Source organism: Lemur catta, chromosome 7, assembly GCF_020740605.2.
Source record: "Lemur catta isolate mLemCat1 chromosome 7, mLemCat1.pri, whole genome shotgun sequence".
NCBI classification, from domain to species: domain Eukaryota; kingdom Metazoa; phylum Chordata; class Mammalia; order Primates; family Lemuridae; genus Lemur; species Lemur catta.
In genome coordinates, this window is record NC_059134.1 from 92,096,380 (window position 1) to 92,118,336 (window position 21,957).

Genomic DNA, 21,957 nt, shown 5'->3' on the forward strand with positions numbered 1-21,957 from the left:
CGGGCGAAGCCCACGATGGCAAGGGGTCTACGGCTCCCAGGGGCTCCACACTCTCCCTCCTGCCCAGCTGGCCAGCGTGGGCATGTCTGTCTAACGTAGGTCCCATGCAGGAGGGCACCCAGAGTCCCTGGCTGGCGTGTGCCATCTGCAGAAGAGCCCCTGACCAGATGGGAGGCATGAGGGGAGATGATTGTGAACAGCAGTTGCATCGAGAATGAACAGCTAAACATGTTAATTTATGGGGTTGGTGCATTCTCTTCTTCCCTGGCCCTTCCACCCTCCCCACGCCACTGGGAACTGAGGGGCTCAGGTTGGGAGTCCTGTGCCCTGGGCAGACCTGGGAGCCCCTTGGTGGCAGGGCCCAGAGCCACCTGTGCCGTGTCCAATAACATTTGGGGAATGGCCTCCACTCCTGAGCAGAAGTAGGTCCCAATCTTTGAGGGTGCTATGGCTCCCACCTCAGTCCCACAGAGACCCTGGGTGGGGACTCATTATGGGACAGAGAGTGGTGGGCTTAGTGACAGGGAGGGCGGTGGGAAGCACCTCACTCCCCCAGTGAACCAAGTGCAGGTGGAGAGATTGGGCAGGGGCTCAGTGCTCTGGCAGCGTCATTAAGGGCTGCCCTGGGGGGTTGTGGAGATGCAGAGGCAGCCAGAGCATCTTGAGCTCTGCCTGGGCTCCTCTCCCTCCCTCTCCCCCACGCCTACCCCCTACATTGCTAATTTAAAACAAAGCAAAACAAAGCCCTGGCTTTGCTTTGGAGCCATAAACTGCAGAGCTTTTATCTGTCAACAGCAATGCATCAGGCTGGCAGAGGCCCAGCCTGGATCCTGTGGCCTGGCACCAGACGGGGGCCTGAGGCTGAGCTGGCCTTCAGAGCTGGCCCCCGGGGTCTCTCTGAGGATGCTGCCCTTCTTGGGGCAGAGACCAAGAGTTCCTGTGGTCTCAGGACACAGAAGGGTGATGGTTTCATCTAGAAGCAGGAAAGAGATGGACTAGGGTAGGGGAGAGAGGGAGAGAAGGAGAGAAGGGGAGAGGGGGGAGAGGGAGAGGAGGAGGAGGAGAAATGGAGAGAGATGGAGAGAGATTGCTAGCAGTTTCTTTCCCCCAGTAGCTATTCTAATGGGTGTAAAGTGCTACCTCACTGCAGTTTTGATTTGTATTTCCATAATGATTAGTGATACTAGACATCTTTTCACGTACTTATTGGCCATTTGTATATTTTCTTTGGAGACATGTTGATTAATATATTTTGCCAGTTTTTGAATTGGATTGTCTGTTTTTTGTTGTCATTGAATTTGAGTTCTCTGCATATTTTGGATATTAATCCTTTATCAGATGTACGATTTGCAAATATTTTCTCCCATTCCCTGGGGTGCCTTTTTACTCTGTTAATATTGTCTTTGGGGCACAAAATTTTAAGATTTTCATGAAGTCCGTTTTACCTGTTTTTTCTTTTGTTGCCTGTGCCTTTGGTGTCACATCAAAGAAACCATTGCCAAATCCATTGCCAAATCGCTCTGGCTAGAACATCCAGTACTATGTTGAATAGAAGTGGCAAAAATGGACATCCTCGTCTTGTTCCTGACCTTAGAAGGAAGGCTTTCGGTCTTTCACTGTTGAGTGTGATGTTTGCTCTGGGTGTTTCATATATGACTTCTATTATGTTGAGGTAGTTTTCTTGCATTCCTAATTTGTTGAATGTTTTTATCACGAAAGGGTGTTGAATTTTCTCAAGTGCTTTTTCTGCATCAGTGGATATGATCATGTAGTTTTTTCCTCTTCATTCTTTTAATGTGGTGTATTAACTTGATTTTTGTGTGTTTCACCATCCTTGCATTCCAGGAATTAGTCCTACTTTGTCATGGTGTATAATCCTTTTAATACGCTACTGAATGTGGTTTGCCAGGATTTTGTTGGGGATTTTTGCATCAATGTTCATATGGGATATCACTCTGTGGTTTTCTTTTCTTATAGCATCTTCATCTGGCTTTGGCATCAGCAAAATGCTTGGCAGTTGCCCTTTTTGCAGAAAGTTGCAGCAGATTGTATTTTGCGAGATTCCTGCTTCCTCTGTGTATCAGGTACTTATGAAGTGCTGACTACTTGCAATCTAGTAGCTCATCTAATCCCTAGCTCAAGTCTGCAAGGTAAGGATTATGATTATCCACACTTTGCAGGTGGATATCTTGAAGTTTAGTGGGATAAAGAGCTTTTCTGAGGTCACTGGAGTGGCGAGAGGCAGAGCTGAGATGTAAACCCAGGCCTGTGGGGTACAAAAGCCTGGTCTCTAATCACAATAGTCATTTGATACCACGTGCTCCCTGTCTCCTATCCCGTCTCTCCCCACGTTGCAGACAGGCGGCAGGCCGTACTGGAGGGTTGGTCCTCATGCAAGGCCATGCACAGGTAACCGTCCAAATGGTGCTATGCTGTTCAGTTATCCTGATTCTTTACCCATCGTAGAATCTTCCCCCAAATCCCATCACTGCAGAGCAGCGTGGAGCTTCCCTCTGCCCTAAACGAGGTAGTTGGCCTATCCCACGCCTGTTCACAGTTGGCAAACCAGCTGCTCTGCAGACTGGGGCTTGACTCAGACATAGGGAAACTCTGGTCTCCTTGTGGCACTGTTGAATTCTTCACCACTTGGATTGGCAGAGACCAAGGCAAGAGGGAGCTCTGACCCCTGCTTCCTGAGGGCTTCATCTTGTAGATGTGCAGACAGAGCTGGTGGTGAGGTGGGGTGAGCTGGGGGCTGACGGCGTTTGACCGCGTGGTCTCTGCTCAGCCCCACAACTCTGGAGCACTATAAAGCAACTCTCTTCACAGCCACGAGAAGCCTCGGTCTCTCAGGGTCTAGAGGAAATGATACAAGTCGTTGAGAGTCCTCCATTCCCTCTCTTCCCTGCATTAACCTAGCCCACCTTCCCACATTCATTTAACTCATTCTGTTTTTCCCCCTCTCAGAGACAGGGTCTTGCTCTGTCACCGAGGCTGGAGTGCAGTGACGCGATCATAGCTCAATGCAGCCTCGAACCCCTGGGCTCAGGCGATCCTCCTGCCTCAGTCTCCTGAATAGCTGGGACTACAGGCATGCACCACCACGCCCGGCTAATTTTTCATATTTTTTGTAGAGATGGGGTCTCGTTATGTCACCCAGGCTGGTCTCAAACTCCTGGCCTCAAGAGTCCTCCCACCTTGGCCTCCCAAAGTGCTGGGATTACATGCGTGAGCCACTGCACCTGGCCTACTTAACTCATTCTTTTATAGATCCATTCATCTTCCATCTGACCTATCCATCCCTGCAACCATTCTTCCATATATCCATCTATCTTTCCATTCCTGCAACCAATTATAACCTAGTTCCTCCTTCCCACCATTCAAGTTCTTTTGTATTAATAGATCCATTTTCTACCCATCCATCCATCTATCCTAGCAACTATCTATCCATCCAGCTATTACTTGCTGAGTCAGGAACTGAGGCTCACAGAGGGAGTAAGACACCATTCCTATCATTGAGGAACTCATAGTCTGGTAGGTTGGGAAAATCACACGAACAAAAAATATGCTATTACCTATATACACAAACTGTTGTGGGAGCCCAGAGAATACTGCTTTATCATGTCTGTTGGTGGGAAAGTTTCTCTGAGGGGATAATAGAAGGAAGGCTTTGAAGGATGAGTAGGAGTTTGCCAAGTGAGGGGAGAGGTGAAGCTCAGGGTCAGGAAGGGAATTTCAGGCAGAGTGAACACCGGTGAGCTTGGGCTGAGCATGCTGGTGAGGTGTGTGAGTCCAGGTGAGTTCAGTTTGACTGTGGGCTCTGTGCATGCTGTGAGGACCTGAAGATAGGCCTGGAAGGCAGGGAGGGATCAGATGACAAAAGGCAAAGGGAGGCCAAGGAACCCGCTGAGGCAGGAGATGGACACAGTGCTCCACAAGTATGGGCTGACTATGACAGTGACGGAGGGTTCAGGAGGAGGGGACAGAGGCAGCAGGCTGGCAGACCAGCCAGGAGCCTGCGTACAGCAAGTGGACAGGCAGTGAGGAGGCTAAACCCCACCAGGGATGAGCAGGAGCCGTGTGGATGGAGGGTCAGAGACGATTTGGGAGACATGAGAAGAAAGGGACACAATAGCTGGGAAATAGACAAGAATTTTGATCTGAGTGTTGGTTACACAGGGTTGCTCTGTTTGTGAAGCTTGAGTAAGCTGTATACTTATGGTGTATGCGCTATTGTTTACATAAGCAACAATGTTACTAACTAAGTAACTAACGTTTGAGCCAGACCTTGAGAAACGGGTAGACCGGGCTAATAGTCATCATCTTTACTACCATGTATTAAGCTCTTGCTATCTTTTGTGGATTGTAAGGCACACTTTTTTTTTTTTACATTTTAATGTTTTTGAAATCAAAGATGCATCATACCAAAAAAAGACATCATAATTAATTAGATTAATTGGTAGTATTTTCTCTTTCTTAAAAGTACTTAAAATTATGTTGTGATCATAATCCACGGAGACTTACATTCAAGAGCTACGATGCCGAGTGCTGGGCTCTCTGCTAAGTCCTGCACTCACATTTCTCACCCAATCTCATGACATCCTGGGAGTGATTAGCTGTTGTTAGTCCTGTGTCCCAGATCGGGAGTTGAGGCACCGAGTAGGCAGGTCACTTGCTCTAGGTTTCAGAGCTCGTAAGAACGGATTTAGGATTTCAACTTGTGCTGCATCAGACCCTGGGGAGGAATTTGGGCGGGTCTGGGGCTGGGAGGGTGGTGAGGACTAGGGAGCTAGATCAAGGGCCACCCCCATGTCCCCCACCAGCTTCCCACATTGCCCCTGTCACCCAGCTGTTCCTGCTCTGGAACAGCTAAACCCTGGGAGCCTCTTCTCTCTCCCAGGAGAGCTCGGGCTCTAATACCTATAGAGCTCTGGCTCTAATATCTCCCCCACGGAGAGGAGGGGGTTGCAATGAGATCTCAGGGGCAAGGGGAAGAAATTCTAAGAGCTGGTTTCCCTCACACAATGCAGATTTGCTTAAATGGGCATTAGGATTAGTGCTGGGTTTTGCCTCTCCTGGCAGCCTGGTAATAAACTAATCTCCTCTCGGGCTGCAGGAAGACCCGAATTCCAACCGAAGACGGAGACCACTTAAGGCTCGGGAGAGCAAAACCTGGAAAGTAATTTTGTTATTGCCAGACCCTGCCCACACCCCCGACACACAGCCTGCAGCTCCTTCCCAGCGTGGCTGCGGCCTTTAATTCCGTTAATGTGTGACATTCACCCAGGCTGTGCGGCTGACAGGCACGCTTGACATTAATACGTGTTCCGTGCGGTCCCTGGAGCTCATAAAAGCTCATTATCAGTTCTGAGCCAGTAAATGCAGTGCGGGCTCAGGTAGGCCTGAGTTCCTCAGCGATGCCCCCAGGCAGTAAAGGAGCGACCTCGCGCCTGCCAAGCCACACACTCCTCCCTTTGTCCAGGGCACTGGCCCTCCCGGGCCGCTGGAAAGTGACCAGGAAAGCCATTGCATAGGCACAGCCCTGCATTCAGATTTGCAGCCAAGGGAAGGGGCTCCTTCGGCCCTGCGCTGAGGGGACTCGAGCCGGCTTTGGGGGAAGGCAGTTTGTCAGCACCTACCCACGTGCAGAATGTGCCAGCCCCCGCCCGGCCTTCCCTCTGCCGAGCATCGGGCTTTGGAATTGCACGGGCATTTCCACACACAGAAGGGCACCCCGGGCGTCACTGCAGCAAGGCTGTGGTGGCCTCACATGCAAATACGCCGCACAGCCACAGTGGTAAACAACAAATGGCAAACAAATTATGGTCCACATGTGCTATGGGACACCATGCAGCTATGAAAAGGACTCAGGAAGATTTATATGTTTTCACGCTCACAGGTGGATATGGTATCATTGACGAGTGATGCAAGTGACATTGTAGAACATGGTAAGATACCATTTGCGTAAAATGTCACAGTGCGTGTGTGCCCACATGGGCACATGCTCTCACACACACAGACACACACACACACGCTTGTGTGTAATTAGGTAGAATAGTCTAGAAAGTCTCATTCCAAAGCCTTTGCAGTGGTTCTGTCTGTTAAGGTGAAGAAGAATATTCACTTTTGTGGTTAAACATGAAAATTATATATGTCTATGTATGTATGTGTTTATACTGCAATGAATTCCTCTGCTGTAGCCTCAGTCTGGCTCATGATGCCTGAGGCCCCCCTGAGCTGACACTACCTGGGTGGACATCTGAGGCTGAGAGAGCCAGATCAAACGAGGCCGCGTCCTCCGGCCAAGCCCTGTTTCCCGCCAGTTAGTGGGAGTTCTGGGAACCCCTTCCCTGTGTGGGACTCGTGGCCTCAGCTCTGCTGCATTGAAGAGGTGTGACCTTGGGCAAGTTGTTTAACTCCTCTGAGCTCATCATGGTCCTTGTCGCTGAAGTGGTGGTACTTTCTCATGGGTTGCGGAAGGTATCAGGGTGATTGTCATTATCACGCAGGACAACATGGAAATTGATCAGGGCTTCCACTGGACAGCCTGTCATCCAGGGCAGAAGGAGGCTGGGAGGGGAGAGATTGGGGAACTGGCTCTCAGCTCCCTGCCCCCTGGCTTAAGTCTTGCTCTTTTGTTTCTCAGCTGTGCATGTGAGCAAGCCAGTCCCCTGGGCCTGGCCTAAGCCTCAGCTGGCAGGTATGTGGCCAGGACATGGTGAATTTGATCCATCTCCGGTGACCTGGGGACGCTTTGTCAAACTGACAGAGGGGAAGGGTGGGGGAGGCTGGAATTCTGGCCCCTGCACTCCAGGGCTAAGTCCTTTTTTTTTTTTTTACCACCAAAGACTTCTCCTCCCCTTCTTACTTATCTCTTCGTGGATACCAGACCTGGAAAGTATCGGTCTGCCCAGAGAGCCTGCATTCATTAGGCAATGATTAATTCTTTTTCCTATTTTCAAAATCACTTAGAAAGCCTTTTTTCAGCCTGAGAAAACTGGAGTTCCCACACCAAGTTGATAATGTTCTAGCTAGAAGCAAAGAAGCGCGATGTGATGTTTTGATTAGCGTGTTCAGTATCATCACACGGATGTCGTACAGGCTCGGGGCTGAAGATGGAAAATAGGCCCCAGTCCCCAGGCGATGCGGATGCCATCCTGGGAGCCTTTGTCGGGCGGGGGGCTTAGTTCCCGCTTTCCAGACTTGGGCGCCCATCTGACCTCTGCAGCTGCAGAGATGGAAGGAGGGAGAGGAGACCTCAGGGACTGAGAGTCACATCTGGACTGGTACGACCCCAGAAGCCGCGTGCCCCCCGAACCCTTGCCTTTATGAAATATATTTCTCTCTCTTCTCCCTCTAGAGTCGATCCTGAAGCTGCCATCAGAAGGAGGGCTCAGGAGAAGCTTGGCACCCGTGGGCTCAGAGGGAGAGACACACGTGGAAAGAGGTACGATTTACGACGTGGTGGGGTGGCAGCGTGACTCATTGGAACAAGAGGATCTAATCTGCTCTCTCCTCCTCTGCCCTCCAAGCCCACCATTTCTGATCAAGGGCTCTTGGCCCCTGCAGACGGGGTGCAGGGCAGGCGAAGGGCGGCTTCACTCTTGTCCCCAACCCCAGGCGTTTGTTCCAGGCTGGGGGCGAAAGGGCCGAGAGCTGATTCAGGACATGAGGGTCGATGCGTGGAAGGGAGCGAGCCCTCCAAGGAAGAGCAGCGCTCCTGGGGGCTCCTGGGGGGCTCAGGGAACCTGTGTCAAGGATCCCCCCATGCCTTGCCCCTCCCCGACCTCGCCGCCCCGCGCCCACCGTGGTCTTAGGACTGTGGGAAGGAAATGGCTTCCCAGGTGATCACCACGTCTCACCTCCGACTCTCTCTTGGATAAAGTCTGAATCCACAAGGACTGGGGTTAGTCACCACATGGCGTGATGACATTGAGAATGGAAAGGACTTGGTCACTTCTGATGCTCTGGGAAGCCTTTTTGGGCTGCTCACGACCCCAGGGCTGGGTGGCCTCCCGGAAGCTTCCCGAGTGGAGAGCTAGGACGCCATCCGTCCTCTGGGCAGCCCCGGCCAGCAGTGTGTCTTCTAAGTCGCTTTCCTCGTTGGGCCCCATATTCTTCATTTGTAAAATGAAGCAGCCGTGAGTGGAATCTCCGTCCCAGCCCTCACGTCCTCCTTGATTTCTGAGATTCCAAGACCAGGGCTGAACTAGAGGAAGGGACAGGTGGGGAGGAGGTGGGGGCCGTGGGAAGGCCGTGGAGACGAGGGGCGCTTTGAAACTCTAAGGAGATCCGAGATCCGATCGCCCATCTTAGGCAAAGGAGATGGCTCAGGGCCTGGGGTAATCCCAGGGTCTGAGGTGCAGAGGGACCTGGGCTTGAGTCCCTGCTAACCGGAGCAGCAAACTAACAAGCACGACGGAGCGCTTCCCGTGCCAGGTGTAGTGCGAAGCACAGTCCCTGCGTCATCCCATTCCATCCTCTCAACCCCCTGTGACCTTGGCTCTCTTATCACCTCCATTTGAGAGAAGAGAAACCCAGGCCTCAGAGAAGCCAATGAGTTGCCCAGGGTCACTCAGCACTGAGTCATGTATCCCAGATTTAAAGCCACTGCCTGAACTGCCCCACTGTGTGTGTGTCTTTTGCTTACTATGTCTGTGATTTGAAGCTTAAGGTTAAAAATAACCTGTTGGCCAGATCCAAAGTTTCATTTCCTGAAAAAACATAAAAATGGCTTGTTTTCCTTGTCCTGGATTTTTTTTTTTTTTAAACTTTGGGCTTTTCATAAAATCCTTGAGGGTCTTGGTTTTCTGTTCTCTACAATGGGAATGTAGCATCGATTCATGGGCTGTGCTGGGGAAGAGATGAGGTGGGGACTCAGGAAGCTCCCCACACTGTCCCTGGTCTGTGCCCCACATGCTCCCCTCCTGCCCTTCCCCCAGGGGCTGCCGTCGGGGCGGGTGGGGCGCACAGATTGTGAAGTCTGCGGCACTAATGGCATTTCTGTTTCGGCTGCCCCTGGTGCCCGTGGTGGAAAGCACACGGCCACTTTCTTAGTCACTGATCTGACAGGTCGCTCTCCCTTTCGGAGCGTGGCCCTGGCTGCCCGAGGTTATTTTAGGCTGGATGCAAGACAGGGTGGCTGGTTCCCAGGGGCAGATAACGCAGGGCCAGGCCGAGGCCTTGGTGGGCAGCCTGGAGGAGTGGCGAGGCGGACGGCCGCGGGGCTGGCCCACACGGACAGCGTCTGTGTCCTGCGGCTCACCCCGCCGGCTGCCCCGGCCGTAATCTTAATTGTAAACCTCCTGGCAGCGGCCGCCCTGGTCCCCACAGGAAACGGTGGCCTTATCACAGAGCCTGGCTCCTGCCTGGTTTTCTTAATCTGGAGAAGGCGCTGAAGTGAGTCCGAAAAAGCTTCATGTCCCCAGCACCTTTCCTCTCGGGGTGTTTCTCCATCAGGGGAAGCCGTGGGCCTCAGTGTATGGGAAGAAAGAATCTCTCTAAGTGCAGAGAAAAGCAGCAGGGGAGCTGTTGTTCTCGGTTTGCCTTCAGGAGGGGAGCCCAGGAGCAGAGTGCGTTAGCCTTGCCCCTCTTATTAGCCAGGAAACAGGTAAATGTTATCGAGTCACAGGGACAGTATAAAGATGGCCATAAGGCAACAGACAGAGGCAGGTGTTGTCATGGAAAAGGTTTGCTGGGGTTTTAGAACCAGAAGGGTGGAGGCTGAGGCCCAGCTCTGCCTTTCGGTAGCTGTCTGGCTCTAGGCCAGTGGCTTGATCCCCCACAGCCTCAGTTTTCTCATCTGTAAGATGGGCAAATAGCATGCGCCTCACTGGGTGGTTGAGAGGCAGAGGGAACCGCCAGTGGAATGTCCCATTTGCTTTGAACAATGGAGGCCCCATTGGAATAGTGTAGACTCCCATGGTGACTCCTGGAAGAGGGCCGGTCTCTTGGGATGAAAGAGCTGGGTGTTTGTTACCAAAGAGTGGGTTACCCTGGAGACACATACCTCTCTCTGTGCGAGGTCTAAAAAAGGGCTGTGAGAGGCGGCTGGGTTGTGTCAGCTCTCTGCTCCGACGTCCTGGAGCGCGGGGCCTCGTATGTGAACAGTTCATCGTGAGCCTCTACCCCACTGCTAACACTTCATTTCCAACCGTCTCTACTGGACCCTTTTTGTAGATGGTGTTAACCCTACCCCTTCCCCAGGAGGCCAGCATTAATGAGCTCTTTACGGTGAGACCATCTGGGTTCAGGGAAGTTGTACATGACTCCAGGCTTTGTGTCTAAAAAGCAGCAAAGTAGGGACCAAACACAGGGCTCCTGGCCCAAGGACCGTGTGTTGGCAGTAGCACCCCATGGTGCCCACGCTGGCACTCTTCCCCAGCCTCCACCCAGCCTTGCACCAAGCATGGAGCTCAGGCAGAAGGGAAAGTCCCGTGATGTTTTTATCTCCCCAGTCAGCCCTCGGCTGAGTGAGAGAAGCAACTTTCTGTGGGGTCCCCATGCTCTAGTTTATCTGTTTTTTCTTTTGCCGTGTGTGTTTCTGGTGTTCTATCTAAGAATCCGTTGTCAAATCCAAGGTCATGAACATTTACCCCTATGTTTTCTTCTAAGGGTTTTATAGGTTTAGCTCTTATATTTAGGTCATTGGTCCCTTTTGAGTCAATTTTTGTGCATGGTGTGAGGTAGGGATCCAGTGTCACTCTAGTACATGTGGATATGCAGTTGTCCCAGAACCATTTGTTGAAGAGACTGTTCTTTCCCCATTGACTGGTCTTTGTAGCCTTGTTGAAAATCAATTGACCATAGATATATGGGTTTATTTCTGGGCTCCCAAGTCTATTTGATTGGTCTGTATGTCTATCCTTATGCCAGTATCACACTCTTTCAATTACTGCAGCTTTATGTTTAACTTTTTGAGAAGCATCAGCATATTTAAAGCTCCCCAGCTGATTTCAGTGTGCAACCAAGGTTGTGCACTACTGGTTTGTGTCATAGAAACTGAGGCACAGTTGGAGAGGCTGCCAGAATGATCTCACAGGGCAGAGACGCCACAGCCCAAAGCCAAGCTGTAGTCATGGGGGTGGAGAGGCTGTGATGGAGTTGAGAGAGGTTGTAAGGGAGACATCCCAATCCTTCCTAATTCCAGAAGGCCTTAGAGATGCCAAGGGTGAGAACAGAAGCCAGTGGTCCAAGTGACCCTGATTAACTTCCTACCCCCTCCCAATATGATTTGGAGGAAGACCTGGGTCCTGGTCACAGCTCTGCCCCACTGTGTGACCTTTGCCAAATCACTTGACCTCTCTGAACACCCTCATTGCCTCCGGAAGGTGGACCGATATTCTGTACTTGCTCATGCATACGGTTAGGCGAGGGTCTGTGCAAAGGGTGGAAGGGGCTTAAAGGCAGTTGAATGCCTGATGCAGTCTCCACCCCAGAGTTCCTGCCCATGGTTGTCAGGATCTGGTGCCCTGTTGATGTCTTGCCCACCTTTTTCTGGGCAGACTCTGGCCTGTATTCAACATATTCATAGTTCAGCCCTGGAGCCAAGGCCAGCTGTGTTCTGACCCCAGGCAAGGTGGGTGGGACCATCACCTCCCTCAGATGAGACCTTATGCTTCTGTCGTGCAGCTGGAGATGGTGTTGATGGTGTTCCGGGTCCAGTGACCCCCACATTGGGGGATTAAGGGTCACCACCGCTTTTTGGCCAGGTAGAGAAGGGAGTCACTGTTGCTACGTAGACCACATTTGTCGTCTGGTATTTATAAAGCATAAGGCAGTTTAACCCAAGAGGGAGAGCGGAGCTTTGGCACTAGATGAATTTCAGGGCTATTTCTTCGCTAGTTATTATCTTGGGCAAATGAACTGAGTTTATTATCCAGTTAGATGAAGACAGTCAGAGACAATTGCAGGTTTTGTGGTGAACATTAAATGAGGTGATGGATGTCATGCCTGTAACCCGTTGCCTGGGAAGGAGTCAACATTCCCGAAACGGTGGATGTCATTACCATTGTCATCCGCATGCTGTCCTCCATTGCCCTCCGTTTCTGACACCAGGGGCTCGGGCCTTGAGCTTCGGCCTAGGAGGGGCAGCTGCCCCCGGCCCCATCCCCCTTGTGGGCTGCCCCTGGCTCTGTGCTGGGATGTGTGCATGAGGGGACAGGGTGGCAGGTTATCAGGACCCTACTTTCCTGCTCATTCAGCTCAGCGCCTGCCAGACCCTTCTGGCTTCGCACCAGCTCTGCACCCACCTGTAACTCACCACAGCCCCGGGCCCTTTCCTGCCTTTCTTAGGTATTTTTCATCTGGAACCTTCTTTTTTTCTTTTTCAATTTCTGTTCTGCATTTACTCAAGAAGCTTCATGCCAGGGCCACACACTCGTTGGCTAAGCCAGTGGATTTTCCCTCTCAGAGATTCCCTAGTTCCCTGATGTGTTGACGTGACAGCCAGCCAGACAGACCCATTTGCTCTGCTGGTGACCGCGCGTTGACACCATGGAGCGATAATGATAAGACTTCACCTTCTGAAGCTAAAGAATGAGCGCTTTCTGTTCATGCAGCAAAAATTAGCGGAAAACCCTCGTAGGAGGCCTTACTATTGTTTTTTTCATAATGACGTATCTCCACATTGTGAATCACAGCAGGAGAAGAACTTTTAAACATCCAGACATGGCCAAGAGGAGAGGAATGCCATTTGCAAATGCACTGTCAGCATCAGAGAGGGGACGTGAGTAGCCCGAGGTCACACAGCTACTAAATAGTAAAGACGGGCCTAGTCTGTGGGTCTGCTGACCGGGTCTGCTGCACCCATCTGCCTCCTTTTTTTAGTTAAAGGGAAAAACAGTATATTTTAATTAATAGCCTACAAATAAAGGGAACAGGCTAGATTTGCTGGCTGCTGTGTTTTGTTTCCTGCCCGGACCTGCTGATATGAGAGAAAATGAACTGTCCCGTTCCTTGTGCTTTGGAGTTTGCAAAGGTGTCTCCCCCTCTGGGTGTGGGCAGAGCCCAGGAAGGAAGGGCACCATGGGATCAAAGAAGAAGAATGGGCTCTGGACTCTGAAGCTTGTTTTTTTTTAAATAAGCCTTATTTTGTAGAGCAGTTTTAGGTTCACAGCAGAACTGAGGGGAAGCACAGAGTTCCCGTGTGCCCGTTGCTCCCAGACGTGAACAGCCCCCGCCTTGGGCGACGTCCTGCATCAGAGTGGAAGGTGTATTGCAGTCGTGAACCTGCACGGACACATCACCTTCCCCCAAATTCTGTGGTTTACAGTAGAGGGTTCACGCTTGGTGGTGTTTGTTCTATGGCTTTGGACAGACGTACAAGGACATATATCCATCGTTGTAGTTTCACACAGAAGGGTTTCACTGCCCTGAAAGTCCTCTGTGCTCTGCCCATTCATCCATCCCTCTCTAACCCCGGGCAACCAGCTGGTCTTTTCACTGTCTCCGTAGTGTTGCCTTTTCCAGGATGTTGTACAGCTGGAGTCATCCAGCTCGTAGCCTTTTCAGGTTGGCTTCTTTCACTTAGTAATACGCTTTTAAGGTTTCTCCATCTCTTTTCATGGCTTGATAGCTCATTTCTGGTTTTGTTTTTTCTTACGTTTTTTTATTAGGATAAAATATGCATAACAAAATTCACTATCTTTGCAATAATTTTTAAGTTCGGTGTTATTAAATACATTCACATCCAGAACTCTTTTCATATGGCAAAACTGAAACTCTATGCCCACTAAACAATAACTCTCCACTCCTCCCCCCACCCCCAGCCCCTGGCAGCCACCATTCTGCTTTCTGTCTCTATGATTTTTGACTACTCTATATATCTCATATGAGTGGAGTCATACAGTATTTATCTTTTTGTGACTGGCTTATTTCACCTAGTGTAATGTCCTCAAGGTCCCTCCGTGTTGTAGCATATGCCAGAATTTCCTTCTTTTGTAAGGTTGAATAATATCCCATTTGTGTGTGTATATATACCATATTTTGCTATCCATTCATGCATTGGTGGGCATTTGGGTTGCTTCCACATTTTAGAGATTGTGAATAGTGCTGCCGAGCTCATTTCTTTTTAGTGCCAAATAACACTCCATTGTTCCACAGTTCACTTAGCCATTCACCTACTGAAGGACATGTCGTTGTTTCCAAGTTTTGGCAATTATGAATAAAGCTGCTATAAACATTGATATGGACATGAGTTTTCAACTCATTGGGGTAAATACCAAGGAGCACGATTGCTGGATTGTGTGGTAAAAGTATGTATGTTTATTTTTGTGAAAAACTGACAAACTGCGTTCCAAAGTGGCTGTACCATTTTGCATTCCCACCAGCAGTGTAAGGGTCCTTGTTGTTCCACATCCTCATCTGGTGTTAGTATTTTGGATGTGGGCCATTCTGACAGGTGTGTAGTGCAATTCCCTGATGACCTATATGTTGAGCATCCTTTCATATGCTTATTGCCATCTCTATGTCTTCTTTGATGAGGTGTCTATGATTCAGGTGTTTTGCCATTTTTTAAATCAGGTTGGTTGTTTTTTTATTGTTAAGTTTTGTGAAGTCTTTGTATATTTTGGGTTACAGTCCTTTATCAGATATGTCCCAGTCTATAGCTTGTCTTCTCATTCTCTTGATAATGTCTTTCATAGAGCACAGGTTTTTAATTTTATTGAAGTTCAACTTATCAATTGTTTCTTCCATGGATCATGCCTTTGGTGTTGAGTATGTCGTGGCCATACTCAAAGTCATCTAGATTTTCTCCTATTTTATCTTCTAGAAGTTTTGTAGTTTTGCATTTTATATTTAGGTCTATGATCCATTTTGGGTTAATTTTTGTGGAGGATGCAAGGTCTGTGTCTAGATTCTTTTTTTTGCATGTAAATGTTCAGTTAGTATGCCAGCACCATTTGTTGAAAAGATTATCTTTTCTCCATTGTATTGCCTTTGCTCTTTTGTCAAAGACCAGTTGACTATATTAATGTGGATATATTTCTGGGCTCTCTATTCTGTTCCATTTGTCTATTTGTCCATACTTTTGCCAATACTACATGTTGTGATTACTGTAGCTTGATAGTAAGCCTTAGAGCTGTGTAGTGTCAGTCCTCCAACTCTGTTCTTTTCCTTTAATATTGTGTTGGCTATTCTGGCTTTTTTTTGTTTTTTGTTTTTTGTTTTTGCCTCTCCATATAAACTTTAGAATCAGTTTATTGATACACATGAAACAACATTTGTTTAGACTTACTTGTGTTAAATCTATGTATCAAGTTGAGAAGAACTGACATCTTGACAGTATTGCGCATTCCTATCTTTGAACATCGAATATCTCTCCATTTAGTTAGTTCTCTGACTTCTTCATCACAGTTTTGTAGTTTTCCTTATATAGATTTTGTACATGTTTTGTTAAATTTATACCTTAGTATTTCATTTCCTTGGGTGCTAATATAAATGGTTTTGTGTTTTTAATTTCAAATTCTACTTGCTCATTGCTGATATATAGGAAAGCAATTGAATTTTGTATATTAACTTTGTATTGCACAACCTTGCTATAATTGCTTATTTGTTCCAGAATTCTTTTTGTCATTTCTTTCAGATATTCTACCTAGGTAATCATGTCATCTGCAAACAAAGACGGTTTTACTTCTTCCTTCCCAATCTGTATACCTGCTTTTCCATTTTCTTGTTTTATTGCATTAGCTAGGACTTCTAGTATGATGTTAAAAATTGGTGGTGAGAAGGAACATCCTTGCCTTGTTCCTAATCTTAGTGAGAAAGCTTCAAATTTCTCACCATCAAGTATGATGTTAACTATAGGTGTTTTGTAGATGCTCTTTATCAAGTTAAGGAAAGTCCCCTCTGTTCCCATTTTGCTGAGACTTTTTATCACGAATAGGTAGTAGATTTTGTCAGATGCTTTTTCTGCATCCACTGATATGATCATGTGATTTTTCTTCATTAGGTTGTTGAGGTGATGGATTACATTATTTGATTTTTGAATATTGAACCAGTCTTGCATAGCTGGAATAAATCTCACTTGGTCATAGTATATAATTCTTTTTATACGTTGTTGGATTTGATTTGTTAATATTTGTTGGGGATTTTTGCATTTATATTCATGAGAGATATCGGTCTGTAGTTTTCTTTTCTTGTATTTTCTTTGTCTGGTTTGGGTATCAGTATAATGCTGGCCTCATAGAATAAGTTAGGAAGTATTCACTCTGCTTCTGTATTCTGGAAGAGATTGTTGAGAATTGGTATAATTTCTCCCTTAAATGTATGGGAGAAATGAACCCCTCCAGGCCTGATGGTTTCTGCTTTGAAAGGATTTTAATTATTGATTTAATTTCTTTAATAGGTATAAGCCTATTCAGATTGTCAATTTCTTTTTGTGTGATTTTTGGCCGATTGTGTCTTTCCATTTCATCTGAGTTATCAAATTTGTGGGCATAGAGTTGTTCATAGTATTTCATTATTATCCTTTCAACATCCATGGGAATTGTGGTGATGTTCCCTTTTTCATTTCCACTATTAATAATTTGTATCTTCTCTCTTGTTTTTTTCCCCTTAGTTAGCATGGCTAAAGGTTGATTGATTTTATAAATTTTTTCAAAGAAACAGCTTTCGGTTTTATTGATTTTTCTGTATTAAGTTCCTGTTTTGGGGGGCCTATGTTTCAATCATAGCTCTAATACTACGTATCTGAGGGATCTTGGGGTAAATCTCTTTTATTTTCTGAATCTCAGTTTCCACATCTGCAGAATGGGTGTGGTGATAACGACACCTAGCACAGAATTGGTTTGAGGGCAAATGTCAAATGTGAGTGCACATTTATTTACCAAGCAAATATTTGTCAAGCCCCTACTATGTACTAGGCAATGTTCTATATGCTAAGAATATCATTGTGAATAAAATAATAAAGTCCCTGCCCTCATGGAGCTTGTCTTCTAGTTGGGGGAGACAGAAACCAAACAAACAAATCGAATGTCAGACAGTATTCAGTGTGTGACGTTCAATAATGAGAGGAAGGGGCATGGAGTGTCCGGGGTTGCTATTTTGGACAGTGGGTATCGGGAAGGCCTTCCTGATCAGAGGTCATTCAAACTGAGACCTGAAGGCAGTGAGGAACAAGTCTTGACATTACCTGGGGAAAGAGCCTTCCTGTTTGAGGGAACAGCAAGAATAAGGGGCATTAGGCCCCCAGGTGGCTGGCAGGTGGGATGACCAGCCACGAGGCCAAGGTGCTAGAGCGAGGATAGCGTGGATGGAGAGGAAGCCAGGAAGGAACGGAGGCCCAGCCTGTAGGGTGCTGCTGGCCAGGGTGAAGACTTTGGATTTTGAATCTAAATGAACAAGGGAGAGACAGGATCAAGTTTACATTTTACTAAGATCACTCTGGCTACTGGGTGGAGACCAGATTGCAGGTGGCAGGCAGATCAAGACTGATTTTAGAATCCATGCAAGAGGCAAGGTGGATTGGAAGGGTGACATGGTGGCAGAGGTGCTGAGATGCCACAACATGCAGAATTTATTTTGAAAACAGAGCTGATGGGACTTGCTGATGGGTAGGATGGGGGTGGGAGAAAGAGGAGTGAAGGATGACCACAGGTTTTGTCCTGAAATGGGGGAGACTGGAGTGGGCTTTGGCAGAGGGTGGAGTCTGTTGGGGCATTTTAAGTTGAGATGCCATTGGCCACTCACGTGGAGGTGGAGAGAAGATGAGGGAGACACGCATCTAGAGTTTCGGGGCGAGGTCGGGGCTGGGGCCGGCTCTCCAAATTTGAAAGCCATCAGCTTATGGAGAGTACTTCAAACCTTTGGCCTTATTGAGATCACCCAGGGAGTGAGTGTAGATGCGAAATATGATGGGGGACTGAGCCACTATCAAGGGCAGTTGAACGTTTGTTTGAGAAAATTCCAGTACATGCTGGAAATGAAGCGTGCACCTTTGGTCAGGGGCAAGGGTGAGGGGCTTGAGGATGGGGACAGAAATGAAGCTCTGTGCCTTGCTCCAAGGTCTGGCTAGACCTTCCAGTGTCTTTGTTAGTTCATTCATTCATTCACTGAAACCAAAACATCTATTAAATGTCGACTGTGTCCCCAGCACGAAGCTATTTATCTCTGGGCTCATGAGGGAAGAAGAGACACTTAGTGCCTGTCCTGAAGGATGGTGCCGTTCAGTTGTTGGTGCTCGGCATGAAACGTACCAGGTGCAGCAGCGGCATTCCTAGGTGTGTTAGTCAGATTTCCCAAAGAAACAGGGCTTGATAGGATATGCAGTTGGCCCTCTGTATCTGTGGGTTCTGCATCCGTGGATTTAACCAACTTCAGATCAAGTTGGTATTTTGGAAAAAAAACAATAAAAAATAATACAAAAAAAGTCAACACAGTATAACAACTATTTGCATGGCATTTGCATTATATTTGGTATCATAAGTAATCCAGGGATGATTTAAAGTATATGGGAGAATGTGTAGGTTACATACAAATAGTGTACCATATCATATCAGGGACTTGGCATTAATGGATTTCACTATTCTAGGGTGTTCTGGAACCAACAGATGGATACCAAGGGATGACTTGTATATATGAAGATATTTATTATAAGGAATTGGCTCATGTGGCTATAGAGGCTGAGAAGCCCTAAGCCCTGCAGTTGATAGATTCGAGACTCAGGAGACCCAGTGGTGTAAGTTCTAGTGCAAGGGCAGGCGAAGACCTGTGCCCCGGCTCAGGAAGTCGGGCCAGGGAAGTGCTCTCTTACTCAGCCTTTTTGTTCTACTCAGGTCTTCAGTTGATTGGATGAGGCCCCCCACATTCCCAGGGCTCTCTTCTTTTCCTGTTCTACCCGTTCAAATGTTAATCTCATCTGGAAACATCCTCATCCTCAGGCTCACACCCAGAATAATGTTTGACCAAATGTCTGGGCACCCCGTGGCCTAGTCAAGTAGACACATAAAATTAACTGTCACTGCAGGGTATGTGACACCTGGGGAAGAAGATTTCTGAATACCTGCCTCCCTTATACAACCAAACTGTTTTCAGTAATAATGATGAAATAAAATCAGTTATAATAATGGCCAGAAAAGAAATGCAGACAATGAAACTTTTAGTGAACTCCGTATGTATAACCAGGCCCATTAGTAAACACATTAGGACGCCAAGAAAGGAAAAAAATAATGGGTTAACACATTTTAATTGCATCAATGGATACTTTGACAAAAGAGAAAAAAAATACAAAGAAACTTCCGATTGTGAACTCCGTAAAGTCCAGAGAGTGATTGGCACAGGGAACGGCGGCGTTGGCAGTAACCCAGTTTCTGTGTTCTTGTCCTTGCAGTTGCAGTGCTATTATTTATTTGAAAGCTGTCGTTTTAGCGCAGGGATGCCTAGTCCCATAGGGGTGGAGACTCGAACTGCCCGCAGAGAGAACCGAATCTTGATTCTCCGAGTGTGTGTTGCAGAATCTGCACGCGCTGGCATCTAACTGAACAAGTAGGTGCTCTCTGAATTCACATCCACGCAAACACAATGTGTTTTTAAAGGCTAAGTAATAAAAATGTGCTCATTTGAAGCTTACACACATTGTTAAAACTCACCAGTGACTGCAGCCATTGTTTAGAACTTAGATCACCAAAAGATCTTTTTCAAAGCAGAGTGTTTTATCACCGACATTGTTTAGAACTGTCAGCTTTTAGTGGCTTTTAGATTTGTTTTTAAATTCCCTACAGGCAGTTCATCCCCTTGTTGCCAGCTCTCTGGAAGGACAGCCCCCATTGCCCTGCCCTTGGCACGCCCACAGCGCCCCTGGCACACCCACAGAGAGATGCTTCCAGGAGGGTAGTTGTTGGGGGACGGGGGATGGACCTTGGTCACAGGGTAGGGGAGACCCTGTGGCTGAGTCCTGCAACAGGACCAGGTAGGTTCCAGGTGGAACAGATGGAGGCAGGACAGAGCCTGGCGTCCTGGGGACCCCCAAGTCAATACACATTTGGCTGCAGTCCCTGAAAGCCACCAGGGCTCCTGCACTATCTGTGTGCCGTGCCTAGTGTTACGGGGAGTCGGGCACTGAGGGCTTCGTCCTCAGAGTGGCACGAAGCCACTGTCCCCGCGCCTGAGAGGGCCTGTGAGGCTGCGCTCCTCTCGGGGAGGTGGTCTGCCCTCCTCAGTGGGATCCCCGCCTGCCCTCCCTCCCTCTCCGTCCCTTGGCCTTTCAACAGTGCAGTCTGTGGAGGCAGCTGTTCTAATTAAAAATCTCATAAATGCCAGGAGATAAGGATCCAGGGGTTTTGTTTTTTATTTCTGCTGAGACTCCCCAGAGGGTCTCTTTGGTAGGAAAGGTCCCTTTGGAGCTGAGATTTTCTCCTAGGCTTCAAAGACAGGGCTTCTTAGGAACAGGACATCTGTTTAAACTGAACTTGAACCGAGAGGCAGGCGTGTCCCATGGGAGAGGAGGGGGCAGAGCCCGAGGCTGTGGAATTTGCTTGCTGTCTCTGGGGAAAGCTCCACAGGCTTGTTCCTGCGTCCTGCGTCCCCGCACTGGGCAATGGCTCTCAGTGAACGCAGAGGATGTGATAGGAAGGGACCTCACGACAGTGGCCAGGCTTTGAGCCGCCTGCTGTCCACAGAGCATCCAGGCCCATGACCTCAAAGCCTTCCCCACCTGGGAGAGGTGGCAGGGAGACCCACATCAACAGAGCTGGCTCCTGCTGGGAGGTCCCAGTGGGCCTCAGAAGTCTCTGTGCAGTTGGGGACTTCTCAGCCCTTGGCGGTTATGCTAACGGAGGCCTCCCGCCCCCCCCACGTCCCTCCCTTTCTTCTTGTCTTCTCCCCTCAGTCATCCACGGAGCATCCGCTGGGTTCAGAGAGTAAAAATTCCCAATCCCTGACCTCCAGGTGCTCACAATCTGATACAGCCACCAGGTCACTCTCAAAAGCTGAGACAAGTTGAGCACTTTGGTTGTGTGTGTGCAGCTGTTAAATTGTTAAGACAACAAAGCAACAATTCAGAGAGCTTGGAAAATGGAGGGAAAAGGAATCATTCACTTCCTCTCTCAGGACAAGTGGCTCTCTCGTTTCCTGCTTTTGTTCACACTTAGGCGCGTGTTCGACAGTTGCCACCAGAACGTCAGTTCAGTGTGGATTCCTGCTCTCCTCTGTCCCCCTTCCCGGGCGTCCCAGGACTGGAGGGCCCCTGCTGTCAGACATACAGCTGGAGGGCCCCCCGTGTCCACTGTCACCTGCATGCCCTGGGACGGGGGCCAGGTCTAGCCAATGAAATTATGGTCTGCCCAGCTAAATTTGAACTTCCTGTAGACCACGAATCAATTCTTACTAAAAGTCGACCCCATGTAATATTTGTTCCACGTGCTGTTTGGGGCATTAACTAAAAGATTATTTGTTGTTTACCTGAAATTCAGACTTAACTGGGCCTCTTGCATTTTATCTGGCAACTCTATGCATGGATATCTTTTCCCGTGTGTGTGGTCAACGCTTTATTTAACGGTGGAGAAAACTGTCTGGCTGATATGGTTCCTTCCCCCTTTCATGGGGAACACTCTCCCTAACTTGAATCTCTCCTACTTTTTGACCACACCTCTGTACTGCTCTGCCGTTTAGCATATTTGGAGGTCACTGCATCTGGGTGGGTCCCCTCTAGGTACCCCATCCCCAGCCTCCTTCTGAGCCTCCAGTGGCTGCAGATAACTGCTTTGCTCCGTCTAGGGGGCGAGAGGGATGGTGGAAGGGGTGACTTAGCAGTCCCTCTCCTGCCTCTTGGGGGCTGCTTCCTCCAGCGTGCACCAGCCTCTTAGGCAGGATGGAAACAGGAATTGTGTCCTTCTTGCCGTGTTGGAGGGAGTAAGGGTTTAAGGATGTTGGTCCAGGCTGCAAACCCATAGCGGTTGATGACATCTTTCTTTCCATCAGTGAGCTTATTTTTCATGCCAAGGCAGCTTCAGGGTGATA

At 48.4% G+C, this 21,957-nt stretch overlaps 1 protein-coding gene across 2 annotated transcripts in view; it reads left to right on the top strand.

The window, feature by feature from the left end:
• TSPAN18 (tetraspanin 18) overlaps nt 1-21,957 on the top strand; it is a 176,337-nt gene that overhangs the window by 25,397 nt on the left and 128,983 nt on the right. For both annotated transcript variants that reach the window (XM_045557871.1, XM_045557872.1), the window contains exon 2: nt 7,361-7,447. The gene's annotated coding sequence lies outside the window, so the exon portion shown is untranslated. The remainder of the gene's footprint in view (nt 1-7,360; nt 7,448-21,957) is intronic.